The 22,716-nt window shown below is 46.0% G+C and overlaps 2 protein-coding genes across 5 annotated transcripts in view; one reads left to right on the top strand and one right to left on the bottom strand.

The window, feature by feature from the left end:
* Nucleotides 1–8,349, bottom strand: part of SCN8A (sodium voltage-gated channel alpha subunit 8) — a 107,382-nt gene extending 99,033 nt beyond the window's left edge. For 2 of the 4 annotated variants that reach the window (XM_081181212.1, XM_081181215.1), the window contains exon 1: nt 8,217–8,349. The gene's annotated coding sequence lies outside the window, so the exon portion shown is untranslated. Of the gene's footprint in view, nt 1–6,615; nt 6,762–8,216 lie in introns of those variants that run through there. The other 2 variants (XM_081181214.1, XM_081181213.1) reach the window with 2 other exon arrangements.
* LOC308580216 (uncharacterized protein) overlaps nt 1–22,716 on the top strand; it is a 161,792-nt gene that overhangs the window by 27,616 nt on the left and 111,460 nt on the right. The window lies entirely within an intron of this gene.

The raw sequence follows: 22,716 nt of genomic DNA, 5'->3' as shown, positions 1-22,716 counted from the left end.
CTTGATACCCCTTGGGGCTATAAACTTCTAAAATAAAACAAAACGAAAACAAAACCCTAAGGATGTGAAAGCTGACACTGTCATTAAGCTAGATTCTGAACACGGTCTCCCATTCTACACTTTTGCTGTGATTCTTGAGAACTGTGGCATGTGCATGCACACAGTCCACAATATACTTTAATGCACATACAGTGGTGCCTCGCAAGACGAAAAGAATCCGTTCTGTGATTCTCTTCGCCTAGCGGTTTTTTCGTCTTGCGAAGCAAGCCCGTTGAAGGATTAGCGGATTAGCGCTATTAGCGGCTTTTAGAGGCTTTTAGCGGCTTATCTGCTGATCGGATCAGCTGATAAGCGGCTTAGCGGCTTAGAAAAGGGGGGGGGAACCAGCAGGAACTCGCAAGACATTGTCATCTTGCGAAGCAAGCCCATAGGAAATTCGTTTTGCAAAGCACCTCCAAAACGGAAAACTCTTTCGTCTAGCGAGTTTTCCGTCTTGCAAGGCATTCGTCTTGCGGGGCACCACTGTATGATGTTACCCAAACTGTCTCCTGTTCCTTGTAGACAACCTTTGAAACACTTGGTAATGGTTGCTCCTTATTCTTGGATACTGGGCTAGACAGAGTGTTGCTTAAGCTGCTATAGCAGTGTTGTGTATTCCTAGCACTTTTCTTTATTTTGTATGTGGTCCATTACATTATTTGGATGAGAAGAATGCTGTGAATGAGCACCTGTATCCTCTACCCATTCCTGTCCTGGTCCAGGACAGTTTTTTCTGCTAATGACCGTTCCCCGCATAAAACGGGGGGCGCCCTTTGTGTGGATGCGCGCAGCCCCTGGATCTGGAGCGGCTCCATCAGCATAGGCTTGGCTTTGCCTTCCCTCAGGTGGGATACCTGGAGGTCTCTGCCTACCCCAGTCAGTTGTCCAATCCCACCTGGGGGAAGCGTTGCCAAGGAGACCAGGCCAGGTAGGGGAGGGATTACCTGCCCACACAATAGAGGGAGGATCTTACCTGGGAATCCTCACTTGGCTCCAGAGCTTCTCCCACCCTACCCACCCTCAGTTAATGTCTTATTTTGCAGGTTAACTTTTCTTCACAGGTTTTGCAGGTTAACTTTTCTTCACAGGTATGCGGGCGCTGCTACGTTAAGGTCGCTGTTAAAGGGCTGGAAAGGAATTTCCCTGCATTGGCAGATTTCACCTTTCCCGTAGCAAAATGTCACAACTTTGGCAGTATCAGGTCTTGGGTGGAATCCTTTTGTCCATCTTCCTCTTTGCAGCAGCGATACCAGAGTTCCCCGTTAAAGGGGTTTCTGAGGGGAGGCTTTGACCGTAGGCCGAGAGGTCGCCATTGGTCTCCCCTGCGATGGCGGTGTAACGGGGGCGGCTATCTCTGCTTGAACATATGTTCTCCAGAGCCGCCCCCCCCACACACTGGATAACCCTGAAGCTCCCTAGGTCCCCGGTTGGGGACTGGGGAGGGAGAAGGCCCAATGCCTGAGCCAAGGTCTACCCACATATGAAATTTAATGAAGTTGTGGCCAATTTAATCCCACAGCACGTTGTCTTGAGTCGTTATTCCACATGACGGGGGGAGACCGCGCGGGATCTGGGGACTCCGCCTGTCCACGCAAAGGGCCACTGAGGCAGCAACAGTTGATGGCTGGTCTACATACCAATTGCTTTACAGATAATCTCCTCTCTAAATGAGTTTCCCTCGGCTTCCTTAAAATCATAACCATGAGGCATGGCAGACTGGATCATCAAACCCTTGACCCTGCTGCCAGTATCATGTAAGGGTTAGACCAGTGGTTCCCAATTAGGGGTCCGCAGAATGCACCCAGGGGGTCCACAACCCATCCCTTGCCCTCCCCCCAGCTAATTTTTTGTCATTTTTGCATGATAATATCCCAAATTTTATGGTTTGTGTTGTTGTTTTTATATAGTATACCTAAATCCTTTGCTTATTAGGGGCTGTCCCACATTTTGTTCAAAAATTGCTTTGCAGAGGTAACTACCATAGAGTTATCACCATTTTCAAAAGTAGGGGGTCCCTGGCTTGGTTTTTGAAAAATAGGGGGTCTTCAGTAATTAGCTAATTGGGAACCAGTGGGTTAGAGAAAGGTACTAGAATCCCACAGGAAACAAATGTAAGATAACATGCCCTTATGAAAGCCTCATCTTAGCACAGATTCTAAAGCATATTATCTCCACTGTCAGAGAAAATGTACTTCTGAATATAAGTTGCTGGAAACTGCAGAAGGTGAGAGCGCTATTGTGGTCACATCCTGCTTACAGGCTTCCCATGGGCCACTGTGAGAGCAGCATGCTGGACTAGGTAGAGCACTGGTCTGATGTTCTCTTATGTTCTTATTCTTGATCTGGGTAGCCTTGTCATCCCCAGAGATGCAAAACACACAAAAACTTTCAGTGTACTACATATTAATCTTTAGCTAAGTAGCCACTATACTCAGGAAGTTCTTACCAATACACAAAGTTTCAAAAAAATATATGTATGTGTCAGAGTGTGAGAGAGACTTACACCTTATTTCATTATTGAGAGGTATTTGCCCAAACACCTTTAAGTGTGACATATTTTTTACTTTAAGAACTGGGTTGGGATCATCAAGCTGCACATCGGGTGCAGATTAGGCTAGTTTCCTATGCCTTCTGAACCAAGAGAAGGAAGAACTGGCTAGCAAGGAGGTTGATAATCAAAGCAGAAGACAACATGACAGAAACCCAGTTAAATGGGTGAATCAACATGAAGCTCAGGTTGTAGCAGTAAGGTGGAAAACAAGTACTGAAGGAGGCATTTATTCCAACACTTATGAATAAGGCTCAATGTTTCAGCAGATAAAATGAACCAAGACGGAGGAAATGGCTTTGGAATAGTAAGAACAAGAGGACAATCACTGACATGTGATATGGTGTGAATGTGTGTGTGGGGGGGGAATGGAACTGGTCAAGGTTAATCTCTTTGATTATATTAAATCTAGTATTTTAAAGACAGTTTACTTTCTATCTTGACACTAAAACACCTGAACCCCATCAGACCACCCAAGACCACTGTCATCATCCCTACCATCATCTGAATGCCAATTTATGTTCATGGCTATTTGGACATAAGAAAAAATCCTTCATGATTCAGATTAGCTAGTGGCCTCAACTTTTGTCTTGTTTTATCATGTTTTTGTATTATGCAACTTATTTTCTAATGCTAGAGTAAGTTGAAACTGTATGTTTCGAAGGCATCTGTTCAAAATTGCTTTCTGCTTGTGTCACAATGAGTTTGGGATCATGTGGCTTAATCTACATCGGTGGGATCCTGCCTTGAGGCAGGGCTTAATGATGACCCTGTCTTTGGTAGTTCTATGGTTCAGAAATGCCATTTATCACAGTGTCATTAACCTCACTCCTTACCTTGCAAAACTCCTCTGAGCAAACTACTGGATACGTTTATTCCAGTGTATTCAATATATTTCAATGGTCAGGGAGTGTAACAGGAAGGTAATCAATAACGAATGGAAATTGCATGACTGGCATGGATTGTGTACTGTTAAAATGAGCCTGGTTAATTAATGGATGATTGCAACTTTAAAGTAACTGGGGAAAACCAATATATATTAGTACCACGTTATAGAAAACAATATATTAAAGCAAATCAGATCATGGGGGTAGAAAGTTGGCCAATTCCACAAAACATAGCTTCTCCAGGTGCTTTTGGGCACACTATGGAGGAGTTACACATCTCACTGAAAGCATCCTTTTCCTCTAAATTGGAATGAAAACAGAACATGTTTGTAAGCCAAATTCTTAGCTACACCAAATCACACTACCTACTTCCAAGCAACTGAAATCCAGTTCTATTTACAATGATGATTAACCATTGACAAAGCTGCCTAAGAGAAGAGGAACCAATTTATCATCATTTCCAATCAGAAATAAATTCGTTCTGAAAGAAAAAAAATTAGTCAAACACAAGCCAGTGGATTTCATCTGGCAGTAACTGGAAGAAACTTACCAGCTGACATTACCAGTGATTTCAGCTGGGAGATTCTTACTGACTAAATATATCCATATATTATATCATTCAATGTGGAAATCCGACTCTAAGGAACTGGCTTAAAAGAATGGGTTTTAAAGTCTGAGGGCAGACCAAACAAGGATTTCATTATCATGTGAGGTTTGCATTAACCCCACACAGTCAAACATCAACATGTAAGAGAATGTCAGCATCCTGCAAACACGTGCTACTAACCATCTCCTTGACATGTTAACCCATTGGAGAGCATTGGAAATATTAAGTCCTTGAAATAAATTTGCCACTCCCTGAAGTGTGCTGCAGTAACACAAAATGATAGGTGTAAACCTGTAGTGATATCTAGTTACAAAAGATTGGGCCATTGGCTACACATTCCACCCTAAAACCTATTCAATATGAACTACAAATAACTTTTCAAATAATTAGAAAACTAATTAACTATGTTGACATTGTCTAGAGGGATCAAACACCAGTCTGGTGCACCCAAGCAGCATGGACCAACAGACAACACAAGGCTAAGATATCATTTTAAAGGTTTAGGATGAAAGAGGAAATCATCTGGCTAGCACCACATGACAGCTGTTGACTTCCAGCTGGACAGATCAGATGCCCAGATGTCTGTTTGTCATGAAGTATACTGGTGATGGCTCTTCAGTATGACAATGATGAAGGGTCATTATATCTCTGGGGCTATAACAAGGTGCTGAATGCATCTACTCCATGACAGAAACAGTTCATTTTTCTAGATGCTTAACGCACTCCAATGAGCATTTCTCAATGTGATAGGACTACGGAGGCTATTCTGTGTGGCAGTTAACTCCACGCAGCAAACCAGGTGATGCTGGTTGCTCACTACATAATTCAGCCCTGACTGGGGCTGAAATTGTGCTGCCACTGCAATTTCCTGGGGTGGCAGCTTGCAGCGACACGGAGAGAAACTATACAGTGGGGCCTGAGCCACGCGGCAAACCAGGAAACACAGCACAACTCACCATACAAAGTCACTGCTACAAGGAGGCATATTCAAGAGGCACCCACAAGGCATATTGCACATCTATAACAAAGGTATCTGTAATTTCCATTTATTATTAATACTTTATATGGAATCTTAGCTTTGCACTGTGATTTCATATCTCACTGGCCCTTACAGTAATTTTGCGAAATGGGTTATTGAATCATTTCCATTTTGCAGATGGAGTCTTGAGGCAGAGAGAGAGAGAGAGTTACAGTACTTGCTCCAGCAGGGCACCCAATGGGCCCGTGGCTTTTGAAACCGTTTTTCAAGTCCTCACCTTTCATCTCTACTGGGCTTACTGGGCTTCATTATGTTTCTTCTGTGATGTAATCATGCAACCGTCTTTTACAAAGGGGGGGGGGGGAGATTCCTATGGACATGCGGGTGTTTCCTTTTGCTACCTCCACGCCAGAATCAAACAGCCTTGAAATTCTTTCATTTGATAAAGACACTGGGGTCGCTTTGAGGATGCTTTTCAAAAGCAACTGCACTCAACCACGTTACTAAATAAATAAATAAATAAATAAAGCCTGGCTTCCTTAAGAGGAATTGCTTCTCTTCCCTCATCGCCACCACCAGCAAAAGCCTAGATGATTGTCGTGAGGTCCTAATGGATAGGCCCAAGCGACACAGAGAAAACACACAGTCCATTAAAGACAAAAACAAAAAAAAAACGAACTATAACCCCCCCGCAAGAAAACCTGTCCTGTAAAAAATCTGCGCGCTTTGTAACGAAGATCTCTTCGCCTTCCCGTCGGAGTCCAGGGAGCTGTCCGTTTCAGCACCACGTTCCTAAACCGCTCTCCCCTTTAGTCCAACGCCGCAGAAAGACAGAGCGGGTGGGGGTGGGGGGAGAGGAATAAAAACCTCAAGCAAAAGCGGATACCGAAGGAGGTGATCAATTTATGGGGGCCGGGAGAAGATCTCAAAAATAAAACACCCTAAATAACATTCCTTTTCTTCCACCGCTCCTCGATTTAACCCTTTCCCTGTAAAACACAGTAGACAAGCATTCCCCCCCTCCAATGACGGGGAGACGCCGGCGACAGCAGAGAGCGAAAGCTAATCACCTCCCCCCCCCCACCCACAACCCCATTCAAAAGGAAAGTCTTTTGGGGAAGCCGCTGTAACTCCTCCCTCTCCGCCTCCCATCCCCACAGCCGGTAAGGTGTCTCCGATGGAGCGCAGGACGCCAGGGTCATGAGTTCGCACGGCGGCGGAGAACGCTGCAGTGTGACAAGAAGGCAAGCAGCGCTTCCCTAGGAGTCGGCGCGGAAGAGACGAGAGCGCGAAGCGGCCACATCTCCAGGCCGTCCACCCCCAACCCCCGCGCCCCACACCTCCCTATCCCACCTAAGAAAGTCAGATGTATCCGTACCCATCACCCTGGGCTCTTGCAACACGCTGAGCAGATGTAGATGGGGAAGGCAGGCGGGCGATCTCTGACTCCTGCAGTCTCTGCCCCCATCCAGAAGGGCTGCGCCGCCTGCGCTCCTTCTCAGCACCCCCCCCCCCGCCCAGCCCTTTGCAACACAATAAAACAAAACCGATGTACCTTTGATCTCCAGCAACGTGGATCCTCTCTCTCCCCCACCGGCCTTTCCAACTTCCTCGAGTCCTCCACGCCCCCTATGTCCTCCCCACATCGGCTGAGTGGACACAAGAGGCACAGCGAGGCGGCGGGGCGGGGGTAGGGGTGGGGGAAGAGAGAGCATCTCCCTCACCCCGGCTCCAGCCAAGGAGATTTCCAAATAAGACAACCCCCTGCTCCTCCTCCTCCAAACTCAGGATAAAACTTGCCGTCCTTTCACTTCGTCCACTGGGAATGCGTTGGGGGGGGGAGGGGAGGGAGAGAAGTGTGGGGGTGTATAATGACAGCTCTAAGTTAGTCCCCTAATGGGAGGCAGCCTCGTTCTCTGTTCCTCTCCTCCCTCCCTGGGACGACGAAGAAAAAAAAGATCGGGGGGAAGAGATCGAGACTGGGAGCATGGGGGGGGGGAGGGGTGAAGGAGGCTCTAGACCCGGAGTTTTGCGGAGGATTTGGGAGGGAGGGAGGGCTTTGGGGTTATTTGTTTTTCAGTCTGGGGCTGAAATGAGCCCCGTGCGAAGGCCAATACAGACTAGAGGGCCCGGATTCAAGGATGAGGGAGCCTTGCCAAGAAAAAGGTGGCCTGCTAAAGGATAGGAAAGGAGATTGGAACGGGGGAGGGGGGAGAGAGAAAATGCACCAGTTCCACCAGCCCCCTCACCGCCACCGCCGCCACCACCTTCACCTCTCTCTCTGCCTCTCGCCCCAGTTGCTGGCCTGCCTTGCCTTGCCTGCAGCAGCGGAAAGTCGGCGCCGCGCTCCTTCTCCCAATGCAGGAAAAAAAAAAAAGACGCTCGAGAGGTTGCTGCTGGGCTATGGGGGAGGCGGGGGGAGGCAAGGATCGGCTTCCCTCGGCTGGGGAAAGGTAGGAGTTGGCCAGCAGCCCTGCAGAGGAGAGCGCAGGGCGAGGGGGGCGCAGCAGACCCTCCACCCAGCCTCCAAGTACCCAGGAGGAGCCCGTTCTTTGGAGGGCTTCCCAAGTGGGGAGCAAGAGCAGCACCGCTCTGAAATCCGGGGTGGGGGCAAGAAAACGGGGGAAAGCCTGCTATACGGCGCGGGGAGGGGGTGATGGGCAAGGAATAGCACTAGGAAGCATTCCCCCACCCCCGCGATCTGGGGAACTGCTTGAAAAGGCTGGGGGGTGGGGGGAGAGAGAGAACGATCTCCCACTGTTGGACTTGGGGCCATCAAGGCTCGGGCCCATGAGCCCCCTTCCCCACACTTCTTCCCCCAAGAGTGGGGAGGTGGGAAAGTGTGTGCGTCTGTTTAGGCGGGGTTGGAAGAGAAGCGCCGGCCCCTGCTCCGGGGAAATCGCTCTGCGGCAAAGCCCCTGCCTGGAAGTGGAGGGCGGTGGGGTGGGGTGGGGGGAATGAAGGAGGGAGGGAGAGAAGAGGCAGGTTCAGGTTTTTTATTTTTGCTTTTTTTTTAAAAAAAAATTCAAATCCCAACCAAGGGGAGGAAGATCTGTTGGGGGGTGGGATTCCCGCGGGTCCCCGTCCCCCCACCGCCCACCCCCCTGTCCCTGCGATCACGCTGGAGTGCCCCCCCGGGCTGGCGGTGCAACTTACTGTGGCTTCGGCGCTAGCGCGACTCCTGCAAGGCGTTGCTGGACTGCAGAGGTGGGGAGGCTGCAGGAGAAACTGCGGTTGTCGCCATCTTGGTGCGCTGCCTCCCCTGCCTTCCCCCCAGTGCAGCGCGCCGTTCCCTTGCATAATTGATGACTCTCAGCAGAACGCTTAGGGAGCGTGGCAAAACTCCGCGCCCCCGCCTGCCCGCCTCCCACGCAGCCCCGCTCCCTAACCCAGGGTCCCTAACCCAGGGGCCGGGCCGCAGCCCCCAAGCAAAGTTGGCGGGAAGAAAAGTTGGGAGACCTCCGGAAGGTGGCAAGGGTCTCTCTCTCTCTCTCTCTTTCCGTCTCTTATCTCTCTCTCTCTCTCTCTCCCTCCCCCCCCCCCCCGCGAGAAGAGAAACTTACTTCGGAGAAGTTCTTGGGAGTTAGGGCAGCAGGCCCGACGGCACCGGCGATGGGCGCAGCGGCAGGGGAAGCCGAGCTGCACGGTGGTGGTGGGGGGGAGCAGGTGGGCCGGATCTCCCCCCCCCGCCTTCGCCCATGTCGGGCCAAACTGGGCAGAATGGAGAGAGGCTCGGGCAAGCCCCACCATGTGCCGGGGGGTGGCGGTGAGTTCCGCTTGCTAAGCAGGCCAGCTATTACCGAAGGAGCTGGGGGGTGGGGGCGCCCACATGTGCAGCGGCGGGAGGACCTGCCATCTCTGCCTGGTGCTAAGTACACTGGGGCAGTGTCTGGGGATTCGTAGGTATATATGCTGGGCACAAATTCAAGAGGGCTGATGGGGGAAGCTGTTGATAAAGTCTGCTGTGGTTTTGGTTTTGTTTTTTAAAAAACGCACTCTTCCATCACAATTTGTCCACCTGGTTTGCCACGCTCCCCACACACAATGCTTCATATATCAGGAAAGGCTTGGGGTGCTGAAGTCATATCGAAGGAGGAGAGGAGCAAGGGACAGCACCTATTGCCTCTCAGATGGACAAAATGCTGGAGGAGCCAAAACTTCCCTTTTCAACTCCCCCCATATATATAAAAGAATGTTAATTATTTAATTAAGAATGTTACAGAGAGTTAAAGTAAAAAGAGAGAGAAAAAGAATACATAAAAAAAAAAACATTTTAAAAGGCAGAGGAAAACAAAAATAACAATATGGCCATAAAATATAATTAAGATTACAGAACTATATAACATTTACGTATGTAAAAGGATGAACTTACGGTTTCCCTCAAATATACATTGATTTGTGCGGGACCTGCTTTTTAGGATTGACTCCAGTGTGAATGACCAAAAGAGATCTCCGATGCAAGCAGGTGGGTCACTCGATCTGAACACTGAAATTTATCAAAGTGATTATGACATAGCAAAAGAAGGGAGGGTGTCTGTGCTAGACGCAGCAGTTCAAATAACTTGTGTGTACCTCTGCCAACAGGAAGCTGGGGCACATGGTCTCCTGGTTCCACCGTGTTTATTCAGCTATAGGTTATCGGTTAGAGCTACAACCTAGCCCCTAATTCCCAATTCCCACAGTGTAAGGCTGAGCTTTTAATGAAAAGGTTTGTTGCTGTGCTCATGCCAAAAAAAGTCAGGGGAGAGGATGTCTATGACTCTACAAAGGCTCCCTGGATCACAGATTCATCAAACTGAGAAGGGATCCAAAGGCCATCTGTTCCAATCCCTGCTCCTCTGTACACAATCTCATTTGTGCATTAACCAGCATTGATATGTTCTGTCGCTACTTGTAATGTTCTCAAAGCATAAGGAAATAACATCGATGGTGCATATCATAGTGGGGGAATGATATATGCATCAGTTATGTATCAGAGGATCGCCAAAGCATGTGCCATCAGGACGCAGCATCATCAAAGCTAGAAGTCAGGTTATTCAGATCTAGAAATCCCCCACATTACTTTCTCATGCAAGGTAGGGAAAGATAAAGGACCCCTGGATGGTTAAGTGCAGTCAAAGGTGACTATGAGGTTGCAGCGTTCATCTCACTTTTAGGCCACGGGAGCGGGTGTTTGTCCACAAACAGCTTTCCAGCTCATGTGGCCAGTATGACAACCGCTTCTGGTGCAATGGAACATGGCAGAAACCAGAGCACACGGAAACTCCATTTACCTTCCCACCACCGCTGTACCTATTCATCTACTTGCACTGGCGTACTTTTGAACTGCAAGGTTGGCAGGAGCTGGAACAGAGCAATGGGAGCTCACTGTTGCAGGGATTCGAACCGCCAACCTTCTGATTCTCATGCATGCACTCTTGGGTTGGGGCAACTGGCTAAAATGTTTTTAAATGTTTTAAATGGTTCCTCTGTTTTGTTTTTCTCGGGTTGATGTTGGTTAAAGGTTTAGTTGGGGTTGGTGGTTATTTTAATTTGGGTATAACTGTAAACTCTTTATTATTGTTAATTTTTGTTGTTATTATTGGTTTCTATTGATTTATTGGTTTGTTTGTTGCTCATATAGGATATTTTGTTTTTAAATGTTTGGTGTTTAGTTGTGTTTTTATATATATATGTTGTAAGCCACCCAGAGTGGCTGGGGAAACTCAGCAATCTGGGCAGGATATAACATTTTAAATTATTATTATTATTACTAAATTAAAGAAAACAATGGATGGCTACCTGTCAGGTGGGTTTCCTGCATTAGCAGCGGTTTGATTAGATGACTTTTGAGGTCCTCTCTAACTCTTAAGATTTAATAAGATCCCAAAAGGTAGAGAAGATACCTTGTGGTGGGCAAGTACCACTGGGAATGTGGGAAGCTTCTGAATCACACCAGTGGGGGCTGGTCCATTTGGGCAAAGAGTCACCCCCCAAAACCTTACAGCCAGTCCAAGAGTGGCACTGTCTGTCAGATTCCTCCTCCTTAATTTCAGTGCTGCCCTGGTAGATCTCAGCAAGGAAGAGGATGGGAACAAAACGAGAATTAGTTGGCTCTGCCTGTTGGTAGTTTCGTCTCCACTTATGGTTTAGCTCCCTGACTTCCATAACATCAACTCCAGCAGACAACAGCCACCGCAGAATCACTCAACACAGTTTCTCAGGTAGGAACGAGAACATGGCAATTAAGAAAAGGAACTGTAGGAACTGGGCTGGTTTGGGACAGTTGGTTATTCTGTTTTATCCTAGATTTTTAACTGAATGAAAGGATAGTCTGAGCATGTGTATCCTAGTTGACTGAACAAGAATTAGTCCCCTGCAAGGAAAATAATCCTATGTTTCCCACATTTAGTTATAAAGAACACACACTGTTTGGATTACACAACATGATGATGTGGTGGTTAGTGTGTTATGGCTGGATGAGGAAAGCTAAGGTTCAGATCCTTGAAGTTTACCAAATTTACTCAAGCAAATCACCATCTGTGCTGAAGGAGCCAATCTCACAGGTTTGTTATTGAACCCAAATAAGGGTCTGGCTTTCAAAGGAGAAATTCCTTTGGAGAGGCTGCATGCAAATTACCGGTAACCCCTTTAAAGTACCAAATTTAGCACCTTGTGCTTGCGAGGATTTCCTACAGAGGAACAAGTGAAAGCCACAATGCCAAATCATACCTGTTTATTTATTTATTTATTTATTTGAAGTCCAGCTCAAGTACCTGAACATATTACCTGGTGAAATGTTCCTAGTGTCATAGTTCAGGAAATATGACAGCAAACTAGAAAAGATCCAAAGGAAACTCCTAAACATAAAGGGATTAGAACGAATGTCTAGAGAGAAGACAGTTTAGCTAGAATATGCCGACGGTTTTCAAATATTTACAGAATGTCTGAAGGAAACCAAGGAGTAAGAGTCCACTTTCTTTCTGTCCACTGAGGACAGAATCGACTCAATTACTTTAAAGTATAGGAAGGTATAAGATGGTTAGGAACCCTCACAGATAGGACAGACTACACTTGTGGGAATTATCTGGCATTATGGAAAGGATATCCTGCCATAGAGCAGGGAACTGAACTAGCTAATCCACATTAAACCTTATGTAATTTTTGGGTGCATCCTTCAATCAGAAGCAGGTGCAGAAATTGTGTGCAATGCTTGTGTAGCACTTCAGCAATGTTTAACATGCTTTCCTCAAAGTACATCAACTTGGTCTACAAACATTTAACACAGGCTACAATTCAGATTTTTTTTTTTAATCAAGAGGTTACTTCGGTTCCATTCATTTCAATGGGACTTCCACACACCAGTGGTGTAGCGTGGGTAGCCAGTACCCGGGGCAGGGCAAGTGTTGCACCCACCTGGTGGACTGGGCAGCTGGGCTGGGGGCACGCACCAGGGGGGCACGCTTGGAGGGTGAATGGAGCTCACCTTCAACAGGCTCCTCGCCTGCTGCCTCCACCCACCTGCCAACTAGACCAATCTGCCTGCTGCCATGACTCAGCTGCCAGGGCCCCTTACCTGTTGGGTCACCTAAAAAAATGTGCTACTGGAGCCATGGCCCTCTCCCGCCCACTATGCCTCTGACACACACGTAACATTTTCTGCAGACTCGATTGTCTGCCATGACTGAATTGCCTATATTCCTCAAAATGTCTGAAGCATTAGTCTGTATCATCCACTTGCAGGGTGTGGTATGAGCTGGTAGATCATGAGACTCTTAATCTCAGGTTTGTGGGTTCGAGCCCCACATTGGGCAAAAGATGCCTGGCAGATAAAGAATGCCCCCAAATAACGACAGGTAGCTCAAACAAGCAAGTTGTGCAACACAGTCCTGTTTAGATGAAATATGCACACACAGAATTCACCACTAATCAGATCCAAAGGAAATGAGAACAAAGAAATGGTACAGAAGACTGTGAAACAAAACGAAATGAAACGTTGCCTCTCAGAGTCAGTTACAAAATTCTGACACAGATGGTACTTCCTAGTGGGATTTAACATGTGCAGGCTGTCACATCTGATGATCATCCACTTCCCAAGCTGCATGTGGATGTGAGAAACTGAGACTGGCTACTGTTTCCTGTGCATGCTATCATCACCCCTTTTCAATGTTCAAGAAATGATATGCGTGTGGGTTTCATGCCAATTCCTACACAGGAGAACATTCAACATATGCTTTTTTTTTTGGCAATGTGTGAGTCAGTTTTGCTCAGCATTCTTTCTCCTTATGGGGTCAGCTGAATGGATGTATCACATGCTAGGAAGATGTATCATTTACCTCCGGCATGTGATGGTGCAAGATATGCAATTTCTGCAAAGGAAGGTTTCACTTGGTGCGTCAGAATTAATCCAGTTAGGACGGTCATTTGTATTAACACAATATCCTGTGGCAATTCAGTTCCGTAGAACCGGCATGTGCTTTTCGAAAACAGAACGAAAACCTTAGTTTTAGCGGATGACTCCAGCATCTGTATTATAAGACATGGTCAGGCTGTAATTTTGAAATCCCAAAGGTCAGTTATATCCAATCCACTTAAGGCCACACTGCACTTGTCTTTAACTCAGTTCCATCCTTTGACTGCCTGCTGTTAGACAGATGCATGAAGATGAATGGGGCCCGGTGTAGTAGCTAAAATCTGCACACCTGGAGAAGTGATGATGATATGAAGCTCTTAACAGACACCATTATTCTATCATTTCTGCTCACCTAGGGATTGTTTCAGCACCAGTCTCTTCCTCGCCTCCACCAAATAATTCCACCCCCCCCAAAAGAAAAGATACAGCCATCTCTGATAACTCCAGAATAATAAAAAAGATTTAGGGAGGTGGGGCTTACTTGTTTATTGATCACTGAGCTACCAAGAGGAATTTGCTTTATGATCTCCATAGTGCCATTTTCTGGGTTTGTTTTAAAAACCAATGAAGTTCCTATTTACCATTCCATGGAAGTTCAGTCCTCTGGTATGCTATGTCAGGAAGAAACCCCAGAAGGGGATTGGTGGTGAGCCCCATGAGCCCAAAAACTTGTGTTGAATTCATACATATCCCAGGGGGATTTTCACTGCAAACCTAAGCTGAAGACAAACGTTAAGGTGAGTCTAAAATGGAGTAATGTGCCTACTTTTTTTGCAGTGATTTCATGTCAACATCAAGCTTTTAGTGGCTGAATGTTAAATGTGTCTCCTCTCTCCCTTCTGCCATCGACCTCTCTAATTTCTGACATGCTGCTCATGGCACTTGGAAAGCCCCCCCCCCCCGCCCTGCTCTGGTCACCAAGCTGCCTCTTCCAAGTCCCATTGTGCCAAAGAAGCTCATTCTGGTCCACCTTAGCCTGTTCTCAGTTGCCCCTTCACCACCCTTTAAGCCTCCCACCCTCCCCGCTACCTGATATTTCTCCCAGACTTGCAAACTTCAGCATGTACAGTACTCTCAGTCTCCTAGGCTGTGATCATGTCGTTTCTGTGGGATGTGCATTTAGTACCATCACTGATGCTAAATTAAAGTTGCAAAGCAGTAGTAAAGCACACAATTATCTTCTTAGCTATCAGGTGGTTTTTGTCATGTAGGGGATCAGCATTTGGGTCCTTAAGGTCTAAGAACAGATGGTTCAGCCTCTCAGTCATTTCAGGAGAGCTGGCAAGCAACAGTCTCTCCTTGCCCTTCAACACCCCTGCAGGCATTTCTCAGGCTCTCACTGGTCCCCAGCCTGGAATTCTGATTGGCTTATAGAAATTTTCTATGTCTGAAGAACCTTCAGTGTTGAACCTTCTGCAGTCAACCTTCAGCCTGCTTCCTGTGAGCTGTCTTGCAGCCCCTCCCAGTGGTCTCAGCTCCCGCTTCCCCCTTCACTTTGTTCTCCTTCAAACTGTGCTGCAGCACAGTTCCCAATGTTTGGATTGATTGCCTAATCATTGCCACTGCTTCAGTTCAAGTCCCCACCCAGGTGAGCTTCGCTTTTTTTTTGACCTGAGATTAATTGTAATCTATGCAATCCTGTTTTGAAGCATTGCTTTAACCCTGATTCCTGTTCCAAGAGCAGCCCGACTAGGGTCAGTACTGGATATTTTTGTGCCTTTTGTAATAGCTGTTTGTTTATAAATGTATACGTGGAGCACATGGGAAGAAAGCACACATCACTGGCCCCTGATCAGTATCCATTCAACTCCCTACATCTTACGAACAACAGAAGCCTCTTGGCAACTTACTCTGGCATCCCTCCAAATCCATATTAATTATATTTTCTCTTTCCACATTTGGATTGAAGATGTGCTTCTTTCGGTCCTCATCCAAGCTGGGAGACACAAAATAACAGGGGCCTAGAGTAGCCTTTGGCCCTTATTCTGGGTCTTACTGTGCATCAAGCGATGGAGCCATTCAGCATAACCCAGGAACATGCTTGCAGCATTATAGCACTGAATGAATTTCTGTTAGACTGACTGAAACTTTCACATGCTCACAAAACCCGCCTATATAATATCTGAACCTCCTGAATTCTCAAACCATGATTATATACAGCCAGTGCTTTTTTCTGGGGGTACACAGGGGTACACATACCCCTAAACATTTTGTGAATCTAAGTTTGGCCTCATTGAGGGGCAGTATTTCAATATGAGTAGGAAAATGAGAGTACCCCTAAACATTTTTTAAAGAAAAAAAGCACTGCATACAGCCATATAAAGGCACACATTATGTACACAGCTCATAAGATGTATTTCTGTGATGGTGCCTTGCATTAGACATCACCCACTGGGGACCCTTCAAGGAGAACGTGACTTGCCTAAGCCATCCACTGTATCCTTTCATACTTCAAATTATTCACTAAGCCTGAACATCTAAGCACAATATGGCATCTATCAAACTTCATATTCTAGTGACTGTATCTCCATGTGAACGTGTGTGCATCTGGAAGACCAGGGTTCAGCTCCCCGCTCAGCCATGAAGTTAACTGGGTGACCCTAGGATGGTCACTTTTTCTCCACCTCACCCATGCCACAATGGGGAGTGGAGAACCATCTACACGATCTTGAGCTCCTGAGTGGAAAAGGTGGTATAAAAATGCAACAAATAAATGAAGTAAAGCACTGAGCCTTTTTGTGGCTGGGCTACATGCAGTGGTGTAGTAGGGGGAGCCACACGGTTAGTTGCCCTGAGTGCAAAATTGTTAAGGTAAAGGTAAATGGACTCCTGACCATTAGGTCCAGTTGTGGTCGACTCTGGGGGTGCGGCGCTCATCTCGCTTTATTGGCTGAGGGAGCCGGCGTGCAGCTTCCGGGTCATGTGGCCAGCATGACTAAGCCACTTCTGGCGAACCAGAGCAGCGCATGGAAACACCGTTTACCTTCCCACTGGAGTGGTACCTATTTATCTACTTGCACTTTGACGTGCTTTTGAACTGCTAGGTTGGCAAGAGCAGGGACCGAGCAATGGGATCTCACCCCGTCACAGGGATTCAAACCGCTGACATTCTGATCAGCAAGTCCTAGGCTCCGTGGTTTAACCCACAACGCCAGCTGCGTCAGGGACACAAAATTTCAACACCCAGTGCTGCCTCAATATGGTTTCTCCATGCAAACTAGGAAGTGACCTCTCCCAACAACGGAATGACTCTTCTTTTTTAATCTCTGTGGCTCCAATCTCCTGGGTGAATGCGCTTGCATACTCTTTCCACTTCCCTCCTCCCCAGCCACCCATCCCCTTCGTGTAGCCCCGGGTACTGGCATCCCATGCTATGCCACTGACTACATGGGGTACAGCCTTCTTCTTTCTTGCACATGCTGGGAAGCAACAGAGATGAAGCTGCTTTATGCTAAGCTAGATCTCTTGTCTATCTAACCCTTGGCTATCAGAAGTTTTCCAAATCTCAAGTACATGTCCTCCCCAGCCCAGCTCTCTGAGACCCTTTTAACTGGAGATGGTAGGGATTGCCTTTATGTGAAATGCATGCTCTGCCACTGAGCCACAGCCTCTCCCAATCTCACATGTCGTGCCTCAAAGATGCTGCAGTCGTTGAGCATTATGCATGCGTGCGTGAACCACATCTAGGATGTAAATGTGACAACTTTGTGGCCAATAATGCTGAGTAACAACCACAGTCAGTGAATTTGGGTACTATTTTCACTGTGTCTCCTGTCATACCTACCACATTTCAAAGAAACAAATGTGGCCTACTGTGCACGGCAAGTGGTCCTTTGAGGTTCTCCGCAGCATGAGCACTAAAAGAAGATGCAGCCCACAGTGAAGAGGGAATAATCAATAATCTAAGCATGCTTTGAAAAAGCATATTGGTGGGCAAAGTTTTTTTTGTTTAAACCACCTTGAGCAAACTACGCCAAACTCTCTGAGGAAGCGTTTTCTTTTTGAAATTGCACTTAATTAGACAGCATCATTACGCAATTGGAATTATGAACTGATGCCCACAACCAGCCATCTAATAACACAAGGCTGGAAGGTATGTAAGAGTTATACATGTTCTCAGCCATAAGCTTCAGGGAAGGAACATTCAGACTGACCCTTGCCCAGGCAAAGAAGATGGCTTAAAAATAAATCCAGATTGTCATGTGCCATGAGCAATGAGCATGGAGGGCTACGGAGCACCCTACTGTTGATGCTCAGGGAAGAAACACATTTTAGTTAAGATGAACTCTGGGCTCCTATTGCTGGGCCAGCCTAAGACTTGACAAGAATTGCCTGTGCTAAATGATCCCTCAACATCACTAGATTTGTTGACTTATTGTTTATTCCTGGAACATGTGAAGCAATCAATGAGAAAATGAGAGAGAGAGGGAGGGAGAAGGAGAGAACCTGCACAGAGGTTATGTCATTGTTCACTGAACATTCATTGTGATTTGCTTGCACAGAGGCTATAGAACATTGCTCAACATCATTTTTATCTCACACATGCTGGTGTACTGTCCGATCACTTTTCTTGACGCAAAAAATGCCATGGTTTTCTTTTTCTTTTGCAAGCAGGCTTGATATGCAAGAGCCCAAGAGCATCAAACCAACTTTAACTGTGCAACCTAAATTTGCCAATATAAAACTGAACTGCAGCTGCAAAATAGTAAACAGTCAGAGAGGCTTTATACATATTTTTCCTCCCTTCTCAGTCTAATCATGTATGTAAATGCCTGGGTTACTCTACACTTTTTGCTACTCTTGGGTCTGATTCATGCGTGCATGGTATTATAGGTGTAGGTAAAATTAATAAACATTAGGATTTTGATTAATTAATCATCCATTCTCCAAAGGGACACAGACCCTGTGTGTGTGTGCCTGTGGTCCTATGCACTCTTGCCACTGCTTGGCCGAGAGAGGGGCAGGCACCGGGCTTTTGTAACAATATACCCCTCCGCACTGGATGACTGGATGCTTCATGCTGGCATCTGTATGTGTGAACTGGCTCTGCTGCAAAGCATTGCATCTGAGATTATGTGGAAGTTCTTTTTTTATAATAGATATTTATTGAGATTTTCAAAGATTATATATACACACAAACAAAACACAGACAAAAAACAAGTATAATTTCAATCCCTTATTTTCTTATACCTTAGTTCGCTGATCTCCTCCTACCTCCCCTTTCTGTATTCCAATTTCCAATTATTTATTCAGCAAGTCCTCTCCCTTAATTTCATTTAGTTTTTGCCCTTTCTTTTCTTTTAACTTAAACATTACCGCTGAAAACCATTTGACTTTTAAACTTCTAAATTTGTATTTTGATAACCTTATTTTCATTTAGTATAATTCCTTTTTTATAAGAAAAAAAACCAACTTTACATTATCCAAATTTAAACATCAATCTTATACATCGGTTCCTATTCTTGAAGCATTTTTTTTAAGGTCGACCAAAATTCCCTTCCACGGATTTCCCAATTTACATACCAATAACAAACAAAATCGAAATGAAATATATTGTAATTATAAACCCTTTGGATTCCCAAATTCCACCCCCCCTTTCCCGGTTTCAGCCCTCAATAGTATCCATCAGTCTTAATCTATTACCAGCCTGGAGATTATGTGGAAGTTCTATTTGTGGTGTGAGTTCTGAGATGGTGCAGCCACACATTAAGTCATCACTGGATAGCACAGTCGCCAAGTGGTGAATATGCATATATGAACTGACTCAAAATTACCACAGACAGACACATCTGAGAAAAGGGTGCAGGCGCATGGGGTATGCTTGAGCCCCTGTTCTTGGAAATTAACCACTGAGTGCAAAGCACAATGTGCCTGGCAATTCAAAGGAAAGCACATTTTTGCAGGCTATGGAATTTATTTGGCTATCTATAATTCAGTGCATCATCCAAACAAGCACCACACCAATCTAATCCATTATTTACAAATGTGGCTTTCTAGTGAGGCCCAGTTTCCAAAATGTGTCCACAGACAAATGAAGAAGTGTCATCTTACATTGACATTATTTTAAGGAAGATTAGCTTGTGCAAAAGGGAGGAGGAGAGTTGACCTAACTCCTAGTTATCTGTTAAATTAATTCTCATCCTTTTAGGTTAGTGAATTTGATTCATAGCGTGGGCTTTTGCAATGTCTCCATCTTTCCTATCAAACTGAAGGATCCATATAGGATCCATATATGGATATCACAGCACATGCATGTACACATATATGTATGTACACAACCACATGAAAAACAAAGCCTATCAGTGCAATCTTAACTCAGAAGTAAGTTGCATTAAGTTCATTGGGATTTACCCCCTATTAAGTATGCTTATGACTGCAGCTTTGGTACTGCAATATTTATACGTATTTCTATGTATTATATGTGCTGTTCCCATTACTCTTGTTTCTCTCTTTCCTCCTGTTCTGTTGCAATTTAGATTGAGAGTTTCTTCAAAGACCTACAGTTCCCTGAGTGGTTTAATGTTCCCTCTTCCCACGGAACTCTGGGAATTGTAGCTCCCTGTGCGGAATGAAGGCCTCCTAACAATTCTCAGCATTTGTAGCAAACTACAGCTCCCAGAAGGGACGCGGGTGACACTGTGGGTTAAACCACAGAGCCTTGGACTTTCTGATCAGAAGGTCGGCGGTTCGAATCCCCACGATGGGGTGAGCTCCCGTTGCTCAGTCCCAGCTCCTGCCAACCTAGCAGTTCAAAAGCACGGCAAAGTGCAAGTAGATAAATAGGTACCACTCCGGCAGGAAAGTAAACAGCGTTTCTGTGCGCTGCTCTGTTTCGCCAGAAGCGGCTTCGTCATGCTGGCCACATGAACCGGAAGCTGTATGCCAGCTCCCTCGGCCAATAAAGAGAGATGAGCACTGCAACCCCAGAGTCGGCCACGATTGGACCTAATGGTCAGGGGTCCCTTTACCTTTACCTACAGCTCCCAGAATTCTTTGGCAGAAGCCACAACTGTAAAAGGGCTTTAAATGTATGCTGTGAATGTGGCTTAAGGCTAAGGAGCAGGAAGCTGAGAGGCAGACCATCCCCTGGATTGGTTCCAGGTAAGGAGGCAGGTTGGGAGCAAAGAGAGCAGACTGAGGTTGGTGGGACAGTGCCCCATTCATCACAATGGACCAGCCTCCACTGCACACGCATACATGAACATGCACCCCCCCATAACAACACAAATCCTCCATTTGTGTGGACTGGCATCTTACCCACTAAATGCATCACACCCCCAACACTGATGAATATGGGAATCAATAGGATCAACTCAACTGTGATTATATACTTTAAAAGGTAAAGATAAAGGACCCCGACAGTTAAGTCCAGTTGCGAACGACTCTGGGGTTGTGGTGCTCATCTCGCTTTACTGACCGAGGGAGCCGACGTTTGTCCACAGACAGTTTTTCCGGGTCACGTGGTCAGCATGACTAAGCCGCTTCTGGCGAAACCTGAGCAGCGCACGGAAATGCCGTTTACCTTCCCGCTGGAGCGGTACCTATTTATCTACTTGCACTTTAACGTGCTTTCGAACTGCTAGGTTGGCAGGAGCTGGGACCAAGCAATGGGAGCTCACCCTGTTGTGGGGATTCGAACCGCCAATCTTCCGATCGACAGTGGTTTAGACCACAGTGCCACCCGCGTCCCTATATATTTTACAATGCACTTAAATGTTGTCCCGTTTCCACGTGGATATTTAAGAGGTTTTGGCGTCCTATATTGTAAGTAAAATAAGGTTCACATTCAGTTTAATTAAAACATTCATTAAATATATGCATTTTGGTCCTTTAATATATTCTATATTGTTGACTCTGTTTTTGACCACCTTCCAAACAGAATCCTTGAAGCTTGATTCTTACACACATTTACTTGGAAGTAAGAACATTAATAAATGCTCTGCTGGAATTTATTCGCAGGCAAGTATATTTACGATCACAACCTTATATGAAGGTTTGTACAGTTATTTGCCCCCGTATGCACTGAATTTTACATTGCATGGTTTTAATGCTTGTATCATCTGTCATAGGCGGAACCTGTTCAGACATCCCAAGCATTGAGGCCAGCGATGTTTGCCATGTTGAAAGAAGGGGTAGGGGAATCAAGTCATTTGAATCCATCCCAAATCGTTTCATACATGGATGGGGAGCAGGGAGGAGCAGTCTGCCACAGAGATGTACATATGTAAGGGTGAGAAATTAGAATCACATCTCACACAACAGATGGAGCAAGTGTGGGATTTAATCCTGGCGTGGGATGAAAACGAATTTCAGCAATAGCTGTATGCGCAGTTGGGAAGGTGGAATGAGAGTCAGAGAAGACAGAGCGAGAGTGGAACTCTCCGTGCAAACGCCTAGCACTTGTCAGGCACAAGAACAGCCACCAGAAACCCCTCGTATAGGATAACACCCGATCCAGGCCAGTGAGATGCACATTTGTGTGCAGCAGGGGTGGGGAACCTGTGCTCCTATGGAGTAGCAGTGCCGGATTTACGTATAAGCTAAACAAGCTATAGCTTAGGGCCCCACTGTCTTGGGGCCCCCCAAAAAAATTAAAGGGGAAAAACTGGATGTACATTTCCAAAATATAATACAATTACTTTGATAAAATACATATTTTGTTATGTGCAAATGGCTTTAGATACCTATTAGGTCCATAAATTACCATATAGCACAGGGGTCTGAAAACTTTTCCAGGAGGGTCCACTGTCCCTCAGACCTTGTGGGGGGCCGGACTATGTTTTGAAAAAAATAAAAAAATGAATGAATTGCTATGCCCCACAAATAACCCAGAGAGGCATTTTAAATAAAAGGACACATTCTACTCATGTAAAGACACGCTGATTCCCGGAATGTCTGCGGGCCAGATTTAGAAGGTGATTGGGCCGGATCCGGCCCCTGGGCCTTAGGTTGCCTACCCGTGATATAGCATATATTATAGACAAAAACAGTGACAATTTGTTGTTGACAAAGGACAACTGGACATATAAAGGGCCCCATTACCTTCAGTTGCTTAGGGCCTCATCAAACCTAAACCCAGCCCTGGGATGTAGTAGAATTCTAGTTCACATCTGCATCAGCCAACATGGCCAATGGTTAAGGGATGATGGGAGTTGTAATCCACCAACATCTGGAAGGCCACAAATTCCCAACCCCTGATGTATAGCCTCACTACTTTTACTAGGGATTGCCTAGTGTCAGCCAAATTCTTCAAAATGGCCGGTC

This window comes from Podarcis bocagei (assembly GCF_964188305.1).
Source record: "Podarcis bocagei genome assembly, chromosome: 2".
Taxonomy (NCBI): Eukaryota; Metazoa; Chordata; class Lepidosauria; order Squamata; family Lacertidae; genus Podarcis; species Podarcis bocagei.
This window is presented reverse-complemented; position numbering and strand designations above follow the sequence as displayed.